This window comes from Desmodus rotundus, chromosome 9 (assembly GCF_022682495.2).
Source record: "Desmodus rotundus isolate HL8 chromosome 9, HLdesRot8A.1, whole genome shotgun sequence".
Lineage (NCBI taxonomy): Eukaryota > Metazoa > Chordata > Mammalia > Chiroptera > Phyllostomidae > Desmodus > Desmodus rotundus.
The window spans coordinates 33,426,917-33,441,335 of NC_071395.1; the positions used below are offsets into that span (position 1 = coordinate 33,426,917).

General features: G+C 46.3%; 1 protein-coding gene across 1 annotated transcript in view; it reads right to left on the reverse strand.

Moving 5' to 3' along the window:
- GATA4 (GATA binding protein 4) overlaps positions 1-8,032 on the reverse strand; it is a 77,877-nt gene extending 69,845 nt beyond the window's left edge. The window contains exon 1 of the mRNA XM_053911976.1: positions 7,908-8,032. The gene's annotated coding sequence lies outside the window, so the exon portion shown is untranslated. The remainder of the gene's footprint in view (positions 1-7,907) is intronic.
- Positions 8,033-14,419: the final 6,387 nt, after the last annotated feature.

Consider the following 14,419-nt stretch of genomic DNA (forward strand, 5'->3'; position numbering starts at 1 on the left):
GTTTTCTATTTTCCCTACAATAAATAAATGTTTGATGTGTCCTTTGATGTGTGGTATGGACAAACTCACATAAACTTTGGTTACCATAGCATCTTGTAAACCTCTGATTATTTCCTTGGGATCAACTTCTATTACTGGAAAAAGAGGGTCAAAGAATATGAACACTTGTGGGGCTTGGGGTACATACGGCCAAACCACCTTCCAGAAAGGTTGCGTCCAAATTTTCCACTACTACAAACACTCAATTTTGGAAAAGACGATTAAAATATATTTATACATTTTTTCAGGTAGATTTCCATCTCTTATTAGACAAATCTAATTTCTAAAGCATTTTGAAGCCACAGGTTAAGAAACAATACAAACAAAGCCAGATAAAAAGAAGCACATCGATGCCTACCTGGAGGAATTACATGGTGAAGCTTATCGCAGAAGACTCTGTCCTCTAGGTTTGTGAGAATTTCCAAATATATGAAATGGAAGCATGGAAACGTTAAATAATTTGCCGGGGCCATAGGGGCCATAGACATTAAATAGTGGAGATGGGATTCAAATCGCATCATCGGAACACTAGAATCTAAGTCTTACTCCGACCCAGGGACAATATGCACTAAGTATCTCATCAATTCTGAAGCTTCCAGAATGTTCTTTGTGATGAGTTTATTGTCCAGAAGTGGGCTTTTTTTTTTTTTTTTTTTTTTTTTTAACTAGCAAATGAGAATGATCTCAGATTACTTTGGAGGGGAAATTTTATCTTTGAAAAGATGGCATCCTCAGCTATTGAGAAGCACATTCATACATTTCATATGTAGAACATGCCAGAAGTAGAAGTAAAATAACTTGCCAGAGGTCACCCAGCTTGTAGGTGGGAATAGAATCCAGGCTCAGGCAATTCTGGATTTTGGCCACTGCCTATAGTGTTGGCTCTGATCTGGCAGTGAATATCCCCTATGGGCAGGGGAGAAAGTTCAGCTTCACTAAGGCCTGTAGCACCTTAACATTTCATGGGCGTTAGTGTCCAGCACCTGGTGCTAGAGATCTGAATGAGAGACGGCCCAGCCAGGTTAGTGCAGCACCTGGGGGTGATTGCAAGCATGAGAAGCGTAGCATCCTAAGTTTAGGCATGGGCAGGGGGAATGAAAGTCCTTCCATTTAGCCAGCCATTTGCAGTTGGGAAGCCCATGGGCGAATAGAGAGGGTAGAAGCTTGGGCCTCTCATTGCTGGCCTTCTGGGAGGGGATTCCTGCATTGAATGGAAGACTGGACCAGATAACCTCTGGGGCCCTTGCAACTTCCAACGTCTCTGGTTTGTATGTCTTGGGAGAGAGAAGTGTGCAGTCACAGGACTGGAATAGTTGATTTAGGGTCCCGCCCCGGTCGCCAGCCTAGTCCTCATCTTGGGCAAATAATTTAACCTGTCAGTACAAGGCACAATGTCTGGTGCAGAGTAAAGCTTGGTAAATGTTTGCTGAATGAATGCATGAATGAATGGGTGGGTGGATGGATTTAGGACTGCCTTGTCCCCAGGAATACTGGCAAAAATTGGAATCTAACAAATCTTTTTGGTTAATGTGGAGTTTGAATGGGACAATATAAAGTATACTGAATGTAAAAGAGAATGTGATTTCCCCCAAACCCAAAGAGATTCTAATCACCCTTACACTGACAATGGGAAGAACTATAATTTACCAGCATCCGTAAGCACTGTACCTAGTAGTGAGTTTTGAGTCCACAAAACTGTTTCACTAATACCCGCGCCGGCAATGGGGCAGATGTACGCCACCCAGGGCCGGGTGGGGCACGCCAGCCCCCGTCCCTCCCTCCTCCCTCTCCCGGGATAAATACCGAGGTCTAATGGATTGTTCATGCTGCTGTCCAGATTAGATAGCGAGCCCCTCCGTTATCGCGGCTGGAGCAAACCCGAACGGCCACCACGCTGAGAGCTTTCTAAGGCTGTCCCGCGTGAAGCCTGGGAAGTTTGGAGGGCAAGAGAGAGCAGAGAGCTGCTGACGAATCCTGGGACCCCGATGCTGTTTCCGCCTAGCTGCGCTTCGCAGGACTTGCCCCTCACCCTAAATCCTTCCCCCACCCCCACAGCACTGAACCAAACAGCTATCAGAAGTGATCGGTAGCTATTATCTGCTGAATTCTAGGGAGTAGTTCTAAGACAGGAACTCGTTGATTCCGCTTGTCAACCTTCCAAAAGCTAGGAACAATTTGAGACCCCCCCCCCCCCCGCACTACTAGAGAGACGCTTTTGCACAAACAGGGACTACGACATCCGACCGGCCGGGTAGTACTTTCCTAATTTTTGTTGTTCTGCAGTCACGGCAGAGGAAGCAAAGCTGACTCCCTGACCTCCTTCTGGATTCCCCATGGTCAAGTTTTTGCCTGTTAATGATCGTGTTTCTCAAAGGAAAGTTTCTTCAAAGTTCCATTCACATTTTTTAAAGAAATAAAAACCGTAACAAGTTTTTTTCCCTTATGAGCTATTTCTTGTCTCCAGTCATTTTCTGAAAGCAAGAAGGATCTCCCATCTCTCAGCATATTACAGAAAATAAAACGTTCACATATGCGTCAACTCTAACAACAAATCCTATGTAAAATAAATAATAAATGCCCCAATCATTATTTATCTACAGGGAAAGACTAATCGTTCTATTATTATTATGAATGATGGAAGTACTGTGATAAGACAGAAAGCAAACAAAATCTCAGCTAGTGGACAAGAAAAAGGTATCTATTTATAACATAACAATTTCCTCTGGAGTTAGTGGGAAGCCATAACAAATGCTGCAGCTGGGCAGATCATCTGGCTCAGTATTAAATGTTTCCACAATATTAAAAACAACCTGCATCATGTTTTTGAGTGAATCACTCTTTTAAACATCCACCTAGCCCTTGGAGAATGATTTTTTTAGTGCACCATTGATTGAGAGGTGGAAATTTAAGAAATCCTTTAAATTCCAAACCAGCTACTGTGTAGTTTTACTATTCAGGAATTGAAATAACTTGTAAAAAGGAAGGCTTCTGGTTCATCCAACAAAATATCTTTATCGAGCAATTTCTGCGTGCAAGCAGTACGCCCGACTTAATACAAACGAATTCATTATATGGGGTAAAGGATTTGGGTTGGGATGAGAAAAATTGTAAAGTGAAGCGAGTTTCTGGGAGCTTCCTGCAGTCACTAAAAACAGCCGCGTTCGCAGCCGGCCGAGAATTGGGGCAAAATGGAAAGGCGCACAGGGAGAAAAGAAGAGCAAATGCTATAAAGAACAAATGAGGGGTTTTGATTAAGAAAGAAACGGAAACTCGGGAAATGAATCAGAAGACCGAGAAAGGGGGCGGGGAGAGAGAGAAAGGAAACGAGAAAACAAGAAAATTTAAGACAATACTAAAGGAATAAAGAAAACCCCTTAGAACGGCAGGTAGGGTGGATGAGGGAGAAACCACACGTCTCAGTATCTAAAGAAAGAGCAGCAGCCACGTAGCCCCGCCGAAAGCCGACCCCGCACGAACACCGCCCCAGGCGCCGGGACACCGGCCCCCTGGGGTGGCCGTCTGCGCGGGGATTGCAGCTACTGCTCCCGTCTTTAGCAGCGACTGGTACTGGAAGGTCTGCCGGGAGTTTTTCTAAAATCCGGAGGAGGCGTGCTGGGGAATCGTCGAGTTTGGGGCTCGGGCTGAGAGGTGGTTAAAGACAATGCCCTTCCACACAGCCCCAGCGTGCGCAGGCCTGGAGTCCGACTGCTCCTCCACAAGCCCCAAGCCCCGAAGCTGTGCGAAATCTGTAGCTCCAGACACCGCTCCAGCCGATGACAGTGCCTGAAGTATTAAGGCTCTTCAAACCCGACAGAGGGAGACTCCCTGAACCAGGTGTCTGTGGCCACCAAGCTGGCGAGCCCGGAGTTCCGGCCATCCATGCCCCTCAATAACCCTCCAACCCCGGCCCACGAAAGGACTGATCCAGGGCCCTTCTGGTTAGGGTCTGGAGTTCGCTGGGACGCTCGTCACTGGGTGGGTGGGTGAGGGGTGTCTCTCCACACGGGAATCCTGAGATGCAGAGCAGCTTAACTGCGTGCATGTGTGGTGTGTAAGAATAACTCTTTTGATGACAGCGGGCAAGGGCGAGCAGGTCCAGGGTCAGGCTAGCGCCCTGCACTTGGAAAGGGGCGCGCGAGCGGCGGGCAGACCTCTGCCCACCTTCTCCGAGTCCCCCACTCCCCCGCCTTGGTGCTCTCAGCCTCTCCCGGACTTTGAGTTCCCCAAATGCGTCTCCCTTGCAGAGCGTGCCCCGGGCCACGTTCTGAGCAGCGGCAGGCTCAGGTGCGTGGTCACACGACTGACCGCGGCCCGGACCCTACTGCCTGCGGCCTGGGCTTTCTTGCCCACCGGTCCTACGCCCGGGACGCTGGGTCTCGCGGGGTTCCAGAGGCCGGAGACGCGACGCTGGAGACGGCGGGAGCTACACCCGTTCGAGGTGACCTGGCCCACGTGGCTTCAAACGGTTGAAATACATTCAAACCAGTCCAGCCTCAGCCTCTCCAGAAATCGAAATGATGAGAGGGAGCCCCGCGAGTTCGTGGGCCGAGAGCGAAAAAGCGGCAAAGCTCGCAGGGTCCGGTGGTGTATTTGCTGAGATCCGGCGCGTGGTCGCGCGCGCTGGCGGGAATCCTACCAGGCCCCAGTGTGTTGACTGAGCCCTCGCCGCCACCACCACCTGGCCCTCCACGGGGCAGCGGGCTTTGCACTGAGGGCTCCGACGGAGCAACAGGAGATTCGGGGCGTCAAGCGGCCCAAAGCACGCTAGGGGAGAGCAGCGGGCGCTCAGGCTCCCATCGCCCTGTGCCGCGCGCGGGCTGCGTACTTTTCACTGGGGCTCGCTCTTGGGAGGATCCTCTCCGAGGACCTGCCGTTTGGCAGCGGGTTCGAGCCCCTTTGAGGGAGACCCCGGGGGAGAAACTGCGCGCAGTCCCCTCGCCCACCTTTCTTTCTCCCCGCCGTGCGAGCGAGCGAGCGAGCGCAACGACGCCTCTTGAGCAAATGAATTCGTAAACGCTTACACCCCATACAGGATTAAAATGGGTTATTAATGATTAAAAGTGTTGTCCCCGTCCTAATTGTTCATATTTGGGAACAATTTTCTGCCTTTTTAAGGTGTCCCTGAAGCTTTATTGAGTGTTCTTATTTGTTAGTCTCCATCCCCATCCCCTGTCTCTTAAGAAGAAAATGTGTTTTTCATTCTCTTCGCTAAACTTCCGCAGGGTTAGGACTGTTCGCCCGGGAAGCGGCCCACTGGGGCTTCCCGGGACACTGGTCAGGGCGCCGTTACCACCGCCTGGCCGCCCCGCGGGGAGCACACCGGCCGGCTGCCCGCCCGGCTCGGCGGCCCAGCGCGCAGCAGCCCACGACACTTTTCTTTTCGCCGGCAGCCTTCCGAGTGCTCCCTTCCCTACCCGCCCCTGTCCTTCCCGACCGTCGGCCCGAGCCAGACGCCGCCAGGTTTATTGACCTTAGACCGGCTTCGGGGCTTTATCGGACCCGGCGGGGGCGTCCCGTGGCGCTAGGCCCTCTCCCTCCTTTGGCGCGCGGCGGGAGACCCTTTTAAGCTTTTCTGGAAACCTCTCCTTGCTGCCGCATCCGCGACTCCTCCTAGAGAACCTTCAGAAAACTCTCCTGAATCGGTCTGATCGCGGCGTGAGCGAGGCGGAGGCTTCAGGGCCACGGGCTTTTTCCTGGGTCGCCCCTTTATCTAGATAATGCAGGTGAAAGTGCCTCCCTCCCCCCAATTATTCGGGTAATTGTCTTGAATCTCCACCTGGTGCTGTTTAGACACTTGGAGATTGATCGTTTGAATTTCTCTGGTCTCGGTGCTGCCCCGGCTCTAAACCCTCTCCTCTCTGCTGTCCCCAGCCCTCAACCACCCGCGGACCTACACACGCAAACTGTAATTTCCAGTCCTACAAATCACTCGGCAAATACAACAAAGCATTAGAAAGGCATTTGAAAAGGATGTTTTGTTGGGCTTGAGCCCTCGAATAGGGATAAAGAGCAACTTATTCACGTTTCTTCAATGCCAACCACACAAGCTGTGTGGTTTAAGATCGACCCCCCAATTCAATTCGAGAATAAAAATCACCGGTAGAGATACATTTTTTAGAAGAAAGAGGAAACATGGGGCTAAAAAGGAACTCTAATGAATTCTGTAAAAGTTCATAAAGCGAGCTTTTAAATACCCTTTTACTCAAGACCGACTTATCCAAATAAGACTAGCAGAAACAAAACACTACTTCTACTAATAAACTAAACCGATTTTGTGACGATAAATCATGGGCTTCTGGCACCCTTCCACGGAGAGGTTTCCCCGCAAGTCCGAGTGGCACTTCCCCGATTTTCCCAGTGAAAACCTTTCCATTTTCCTTACTTTTGGAGAACTTGCAGTGAAGTGAGAATATCAGCACTGCCTGGGGAGGGGGGGGGGGGGATGAGGAGGGGGAAGGAAACCAGAGTTGGGCAGGGGAAAGATAACTGGAGCAGATGAGTGCAAGTTTTGAGACAGCCTTTGAATTCACTGGCTGGAAGCTGGCAGAGCTTTGGGAGGGGGCAGGAGACCAGAGGGAAGACTTTCCCATTCCTTGCTTTGCATAGCGAGTGTCTGTAGTAAGCGCACAGACCCAGAGAGACTTTACATTAGATCCTCCACAATTCCGGAGGAGCACTCACTTAGTCCTCTTAAGACTACAGAGTTAAAAGACGCCATTGTCTGTTTTCAACCTTTGGGCCGGGGAGGAAGCTCAGACAACCCGATGGGTTTCAAACTCTCCCGGGGCCTTAGTTACGCGAGGTTTCGCTCTGAACTCAGGGTCTCCTCATTCTCTACCCCAAAGCTTCCCCTCTGTCTTCTCTTTTGTTTCTCCTTTTCCTTTGGAATCAACTCTTTCCTCAGCTACAAAATAAATAAATAAATAAATAATCACAACTCGTTTGCTCAAACTCTGGATTTATAGGCAGCAGTGGTATTTTTGATTTGTAAACAAAAGCAGATGCCGCCAAAGTCTCCAAAGCACCAGGCGGGCTGGGGAAGAAGACCACAGTTGCTGCTGCACACCTGCAGGACTCACGCCCGCCACTCCCTCCTGTCACATGTGTCACTGCAGAGTGAATGGAAAAATCAAGCCGCACACCAAGCCTGGCTGACCCTTGGCTTGGGAACAGGCAAAGAAAAGTATCAGATCCTGAAGGCCTGGAGGCCTACTCTCCGCCTCCCCACTGAAGCCAACAGGAAACGCCAGCGAGACATTCTGCCCCGAAAGCACACTAGGCAGGGCTGCCATGGGTCAGGGACGGTTTTCCTAAGCTTTCCAAGGGGTTCCCAAGACCGAGGGGCAGGAGCCTGGACCCTAGGGGAATCCATGCGATCTGGGTGTGTTGGTGGGAAAAAGGGAACAGGGTGTCGGACATCCGGTCAGATCCATTTGATTTTTTTGTATGGCGTATATTTATTATTTTTTTTCCTGAGACACTGACCCTCCCACTGATTTCTGACTGTTGGAGTAGGACGCTGAACTAGGAAACAGATACAAAAATGCCACCCCAATTGTAAGAAAAAGAAACAGAGAAAATGAACCGGCAGGAGACACTGGGAAAGGAAGCCTTGCCTCTGTGGCTTGGCCTGTAAAGAATCTCATCCTTTCCTCCCATCCCCAAGGGTCTCTTGCATGTCCCCAGTCAGGCACTGGCTGGTCCCTTCCCTCCCACCTTTCCCCACCTCCCTCTCCTTGCAGTCCGATATTCAGCACACTCCCGAACCTTCTATTTCTCCTGGCCCTCTGGCCTTTCTCCAGGCTCCCATGGTACATCTCCCCCTCAGCCGTTTGGAGGGGTCACCGGGGGGTCTGGAGGGGACTCACCTAAAGTGGGAGCATTGTCCCTGTGGCTTCTCTCAGCTTGGTGCAAGGCAGAATCTCAGGGACAGTCTAGGTCCCTTGGTCTGGTATTCCAGGCTGTTCTCAGCCGGCTGGGAGGGAGGCGGTGTGAGCTGAGTCTCGCAGCTCCCTCAGAGCTCCCAGCTTTCCCCTCAGAATTAGATAACAGGAAAAATAGATAAGAGAAGTGGTTCATTAATTCAGCAAGACTTTTTTTTTTTTTTTTTTTTTTTTTGTACATGTGTGTACTAGGGGAAGGAAACCCTGCTGGTGAATGAAGCCCTGCTTGGATATGTTTTTTTTTTAAGTCAATGTTCACAGAGTTCAGAGATGCTTCTGAGAGGTCACTCAGGCGGACCCAGGATTGACAGGAAACAAACCTAAGGAATCAGCATTCGTGGGGAGATCTGCTGACTTCACAGCTTGAGGCTTCTCCACCCCAAGCATTTCTCAGACACTGATCCTGCCTTTCTGGTGAGTGGGGAGGGCTGCTTGGTGGTATTTGCTTAGGTCAAGCAGTCATCCTCTGAAAGTAGAGATCATAATAACAGCAGTCCTACCCTTCCTGGTGTGGCAATAAAAAAAATAACAGACTTTCAAAGCACTAGTTCGTGGCATTTCCTGGGCTCCTCACAACAAGAACAAGTAGGCAGACTATGTAATAATAAGAGATAATTGAGGCTCTTGAGCTCAGAAAGGTTAGGAGGGGACAGCAAAAGAGAGCTCTCATATTGGATTCCAGATCAATTGATTCCTAATCTAGTAATAAAGGAACCAATGGGTTCTTGGAAATGGAAGAGACCTCAGAATTCCAATCTCCTGCCCAAAGCAGGAATCCCATGTGAAGTGATGATCTGTACTTTATTTGAATACTCCTGGTGATGGGGAGCTCATTGCTACACATTTCATGAATGTTCAACTCTACTGGTCACCACAGTTCCCTTCCCCCCAAAGAAGCTGGAATTTGGGGGCTGTGCCAGGTGCCCAGAAAGAAACAGAGTGGCAGCTGGGGTGTGATTTGAGGAAGCAGGGAAACCAGAATTCTTTTGGCAGGCCTGCTGCAGAGCTCTCCTCTCAGCCTGGCACTATTTAGGGTACATCTTGTCCATGGAGTCGGTATTTCCTAAAGGTGGTTCTTAATAATCAGAAGAATAAACACGGTGTCTGTATATTTTAACATATCTCCCACTTTCTAGTCTCCCAGAATCTTTACAACAATCTCTGCAAGGTAAGGAGAAAACGTGCAAGTTATTTCTACTTCCAAATGTAGGCCACAAACCTGAAACCGAAAAGGTAAGTGGATGGCCGGAAATCAAAGAAGAAATATATGGAAGGAACTAGAGAGATGAAGGCCTGGGAAAAAAGGAAAAACACAAGGGAAAAATGAGGTTTTTTTCCCTTCCAAGAATTTTTAGTTATGAATATTTTCACAAGTGATGAATAAGGTGTCTACTATTGTTATCTGGCTTTCCACTCTTTCCCTGCCAAAGACCTTGTAGAAAGTATGCCGCAGGAAGGTCTTCGTGTAGCACTCCCTGGAGTGTCAGATCATTAAAATTCCTCACGAGCGAGCTGAACTGTATAAGACACAAATGCAGAAGTATGGGCTACGCCTTCTTTCTTCAGGGGGGTCTGTTATTTTCACCAGAGGATAGCCTTAACCCCATGTCTTTTCCCATTATGGAGTTGTAAAAGTGTATGATGCTAAAATATATAGAACATAAAATTTACCATGTTAACCATTTTTTAAAAGGTTTTATTTATTTATATTTTAGAGAGTGGAAGGGAGGGAGAAAGAGAGGGAGAGAAACACATCAATGTGTAGTTGCTTCTCGTGCACCCCCCACTGGGGACCTGGCCTGCAACCCAGGCGTGTACCTTGACTGGGAATCGAACCAGAGACTCTTTGGGTCACAGCCTGTGATCAATCCACTGAGCTACACCAGCCAGGGTTCATTTTAACCATTTTTAAATGTACAGCTCAGTGGCACGAAGCACATTCACCTTGTTCTGCAACCATCACCATCATCCGTCCAGAACTTTCTTGTCTCCCTGAACTGAAACTCTATCTCTATCAAACACAAACTCCCCAATCCCTCCTCCCCTCAGTCCCTGGCAACCACCCTTCTACCCTCTGTCTCTATAAATTTGACCACTATAAGTAGAATTCCAAAGTATTTGTCCTTTTATGACTGGCTCATTTCACTTAGCATAATGTCTTCAGGGTTCATCCATGTTGTAGCAGGTGTCAGAATGTCCTTCCTCTTTCAGGCTGAGTAATATTTCATTGTACGGATGTACCGCTTTTGTCTACCCATTCATCCATGGGTGGCCACTTTGGCAATTGTGAGTAAAGCTGTTGTGAACATGGGTGTGCAAAGTTCTGTTCTATTTCCTGCTTTCAAATCTTCGGGGTATGTACCCCAAAGTAGAATTGCTGCATCATACGGATTGGTCTATTTTAATTTTCTGAAGAAGCACCCTTTTGGAGTTCTGATTTAAATTTTCAAGAGCAGGTATCTCTATGCTCCTGAATAACAAAAAACTGGGAGCAGCAATATCCACTGACCCCAGTTGGGGTTCTATCCGAGGGCAGATCGCGCTGCCCACCCAGAAGTTTTGTAAAAGAGAATGCTTTTGCAGCAGAGAAGAAGGCAGAACACGAGGTTCTCTTGGGAGTTACATTGGAGCAGAAAGAATACTCACTTCTTTACTAAAAGATTAAGGGGGGTCGCTTCTGCATCAAGATGCAGTAAAACAGAAGCACATGCACTGTGTTGGAATCTCAGCCCTGACAGCTTCCCACCTCAGCCTTCCCCATGTGACTGCAAGAATGGGGAGGGGAGCGGTGGGCCCCGCATCACTACCTGGGACAGCAATGTCAAGGAAAGAAACAAGTCCTTGATAGGACATCTTTGTGTTCTATATTAGAAAAGTAAAAATAATAATGGGAATGTTAATGAAACCTTGCATATTTCATTTCTCTCTACATTTCTGAGGTTTTTTTTGTGAGGTGGAGGGAAACTCATTTTTGCTCCTGTGGTTTCAAACTTTCCATAGGCTTTTTGTATTTTGGGGACCCTGAAACTTCAGTCCTGAGAGTCTAGCTTGAGGCTCTGTTAATGCAGCAAGGCCAGTGCAAGCCTTTCTTGGGAGGGATGGGAGCCCTTGTCCCTCACTGCCAGGTGGGGGAGGGTGGGGCAGTGAGATGTGCCAGGAGACCCAGGGCATTGTGGGTGCAGAGTTAGTGAAGCCGAGTCCCTCTACTCCTTAGTGTGCTTGTCCGGGCTGATTATCATACACGCTCCGGTGCTTGTCAGAGGGTAAACCCCAGAGGTGAGGGTGATGATGAAGATGATGCAACTAACTACTGATACAAGCAGCCAGAACTCGAAACATCAGTCAAAGCCCACACCAGGGCCAAAGAGAGACTTTCTGAGGAACACCTGTTTTCGGTCTGCTCATCCTATTCTTTAAAAACACTCACATGCACATGCCACACACAATTGTTAATAGTTTTTGTGATTTAAGTGTTACAAATTCACCGCTGAAATCAAAGGTAGTGGAGAAGGCAGAAAGCTAGAGTTTCCTGCCTCTCCTTCCCCTCCTCCCTCACTAGATAGCTCTTAAAAATTCTGACTTTTCTTCTGAAGACTGCTCTTTTTCTGGGCTGTATGACATTGAACATGTGGTTAAGAGACAGCCTCAAGAGCCCTGGCCAGTGTGGCTCAGCTGGTTGAGTGTCAGCCCGTAAACTAAAAGGTTGCAGGTTCAATTCCTGGAATGTGCAAGAGACAACAGGTTAATGTTTCTGTCCCTCTCTTTCCTTTCCTTCCCTTCCTTATTGTTTAAGACAATAAAGTTAAAAAAAAGAAAAACAATAACTTAAAAAAGAGACAGTTTCAAGAAATTACATTGCTTCCTCTTGTGTGAAAAAATTAACATCTTTAATCCTTAATTTTCAAATCTGTAAAATGGGCATAATAATGATAATTCTTACCTCACAGGGTTTCTGTGAAGATCAAATAAGGTGATGTTATGAGAGTGTTAGTCTGATACCTGGTTGTATATAATTGGCTGTGGGCATGAGAAGAGGCTTGCATCCAGCCCAGTGACCCTGACTCTGGTAAACTGAGTCTCTTTTCTTCTTAGAGTAGAAGGTACACTCATTGTTCTTATCCCTGGACCGTCATCTATGCTACATTAAAATGTGAGGAAAAGATTCTCGTGACAGCCCAAATGCTTTCTTTATAGGCTCTACTTGTAGAAAAGCCCCTTGGCTGCTAATTCATCACTGACGTATGCACAGGAAGATGCAGAGACAGTACAGAGATCATCCATGTAGTCTTTACCCAGTTTCCAGCAATGGTTACATCTTACATAATTACAGTATCGAAACCAGGAAGTTAACATGGTACAGTGTGTGTACCGTCCTATGTCATGTTATCACATGTCGACTCATGTAACCACCGCTGTGCTCAAGCCACAGAACTACTCGATCAGTGCAAAGACACCCTCGTGCTATTCCTTTATACTCACACCCCAACATCCCTCACCCCTGGCAACCACCAACTTTCTCCATGCCTGTGATTTAGTTATTTTGCAAACATCACATAAATGATATCATGCAGTGTGTGACCTTGTGAGAATGGATCTTTAAAATCAGCACAATGTCCTTGAGATCCATCCGAGTTGTTGGAATGTATCATTAGTTCATTCCTTTTCATTGTTGAGTAGAACCAGGGTACGAATGCACTATTTATTTAATCATTAACCTATGGAGGGACATTTTGGTTGATTCCAATTTTTGGCCATTGCAAATGAAGCTGCTTAAAGTAATCGTGCCAAGATTTTTGTATGCATATATAAGTTTCCACTTTCCTGGAACAAATGCCCAGGAGTGTGATTGCTGAGTCATATGGTAAGTGGTCGTTTAGCTGTGTAAGAAACCGCCAAACTATCTTCCGGAGTGGTGGCCCCATCTTACATTCCACCAGCAACGCATGAGAGATCCAGTTTTTCTACATCCTTGACAGCATTTGCTATTGTCACTATTTTTTATTTTAGATATTCTGATAGGTATGTAGTGATATCTATGGTGGTTTTAATTTTCACTTTCCTGATGGCTAATAATGTTGAAAATTTTTTTATATGCTTATTTTACCATTTGTATGTCCTCTTCAGTGAAATGTCCCTTCACAGCTTTTGCCCATTTTTAATTGGTGGTTTGTTTATTTCACTGTTGAACTTTGAGAGTTCTTTTTATATTCTAGGTATGAATGTTGTCAGATACGTGGTTTGCAAATATTTTCTTCCTGTCTCTAACTTTTCATTTGATCTTCTTAAGAGAGTCTTTTGCAGAGAAAATGTTTTGATATTTTATGAAGTCCAATTTACTGATTTTTCTTTTATGGATCATACTTTGGGGAAAGTTAAGAAACCTTCACTGAGCTCTACATTCTGAAGATTTTTTCTTATGTTTTCTTCTGGAAGTTTTATACCTGTACATTTTATGTTGAAATCTATTATCCATTTTTAAAAAGATTTATGTATTTCTAGAAAGAGGGGAAGGGAGGGAGAGGGAGAGGGAGATCAGTTGCCTCGCCTATTGCTGTGAATTGAACCGTCAACCTTTCACTTTGTGGGATGACACCCCACCAACGGAGCCACGCCAGTCGGCTATCACCCATTTTGAGTTAGCTTTGTATATGATGCGACTTTAGTTTAAGGCTGATTTGCTGCTTTTTCTATAGATATCCAGTTGCTCCAGCACCAGGGGTTGAAGTTTTTGTGCCTTTGTCAAAAGTCACCTGGCTGTGGGCCTATTTCTGGGTTGTCCGTTCGGTTCCATTGATCTTTATGTCTATTTGTCTATTTCATCTTTATGTCTATTTATGTCAATGCTATACAGTTTTGATTGCTATAGCTATGTAATAATTCTTGAAATCAGGTAGAATGATTTCTCCCACTTTATTCATAATTTTCTACATAAATTCTCAAATAATCTTGTCTGTAACTACAAAATCTCATACTGAGATTTCCACAGGAATTGTATTAAGTCTATATATAAATTTTGGGAGAGCTGACATCTTTGCTCTGTTGAGTCTTCCAAGCCATTAACAGACTGTCTCTTCATCTACTTAAATCTTTGACTTCTTTCACCGGTGTTTCGCAATTTTTAGTACACAGTCCTACGTATGTTTTGTTAGCCTTACCCTTAAATATTTAGTTTCCCGAGCAATTGTAAATAGTATTGCATATTTAATTTCAGTTTCCACATATCCGTAGCTGGTGTATAGAAATGTAATTGATTGCTGATCTTGTGTCCTGAAATGTTGCTGAACTCGTGTATTAGTTTTAGGGGTTTTTTTCCGGTAGATTCCCTAGGATTTTAAAAAATGGTTATATAAATGTTTTATTAATTTACAAAAAAAAATCTTAGACTGGAGTCATAAATAATAAACATATGTGTATTTTATGCAACTCAGTCCTCTCTA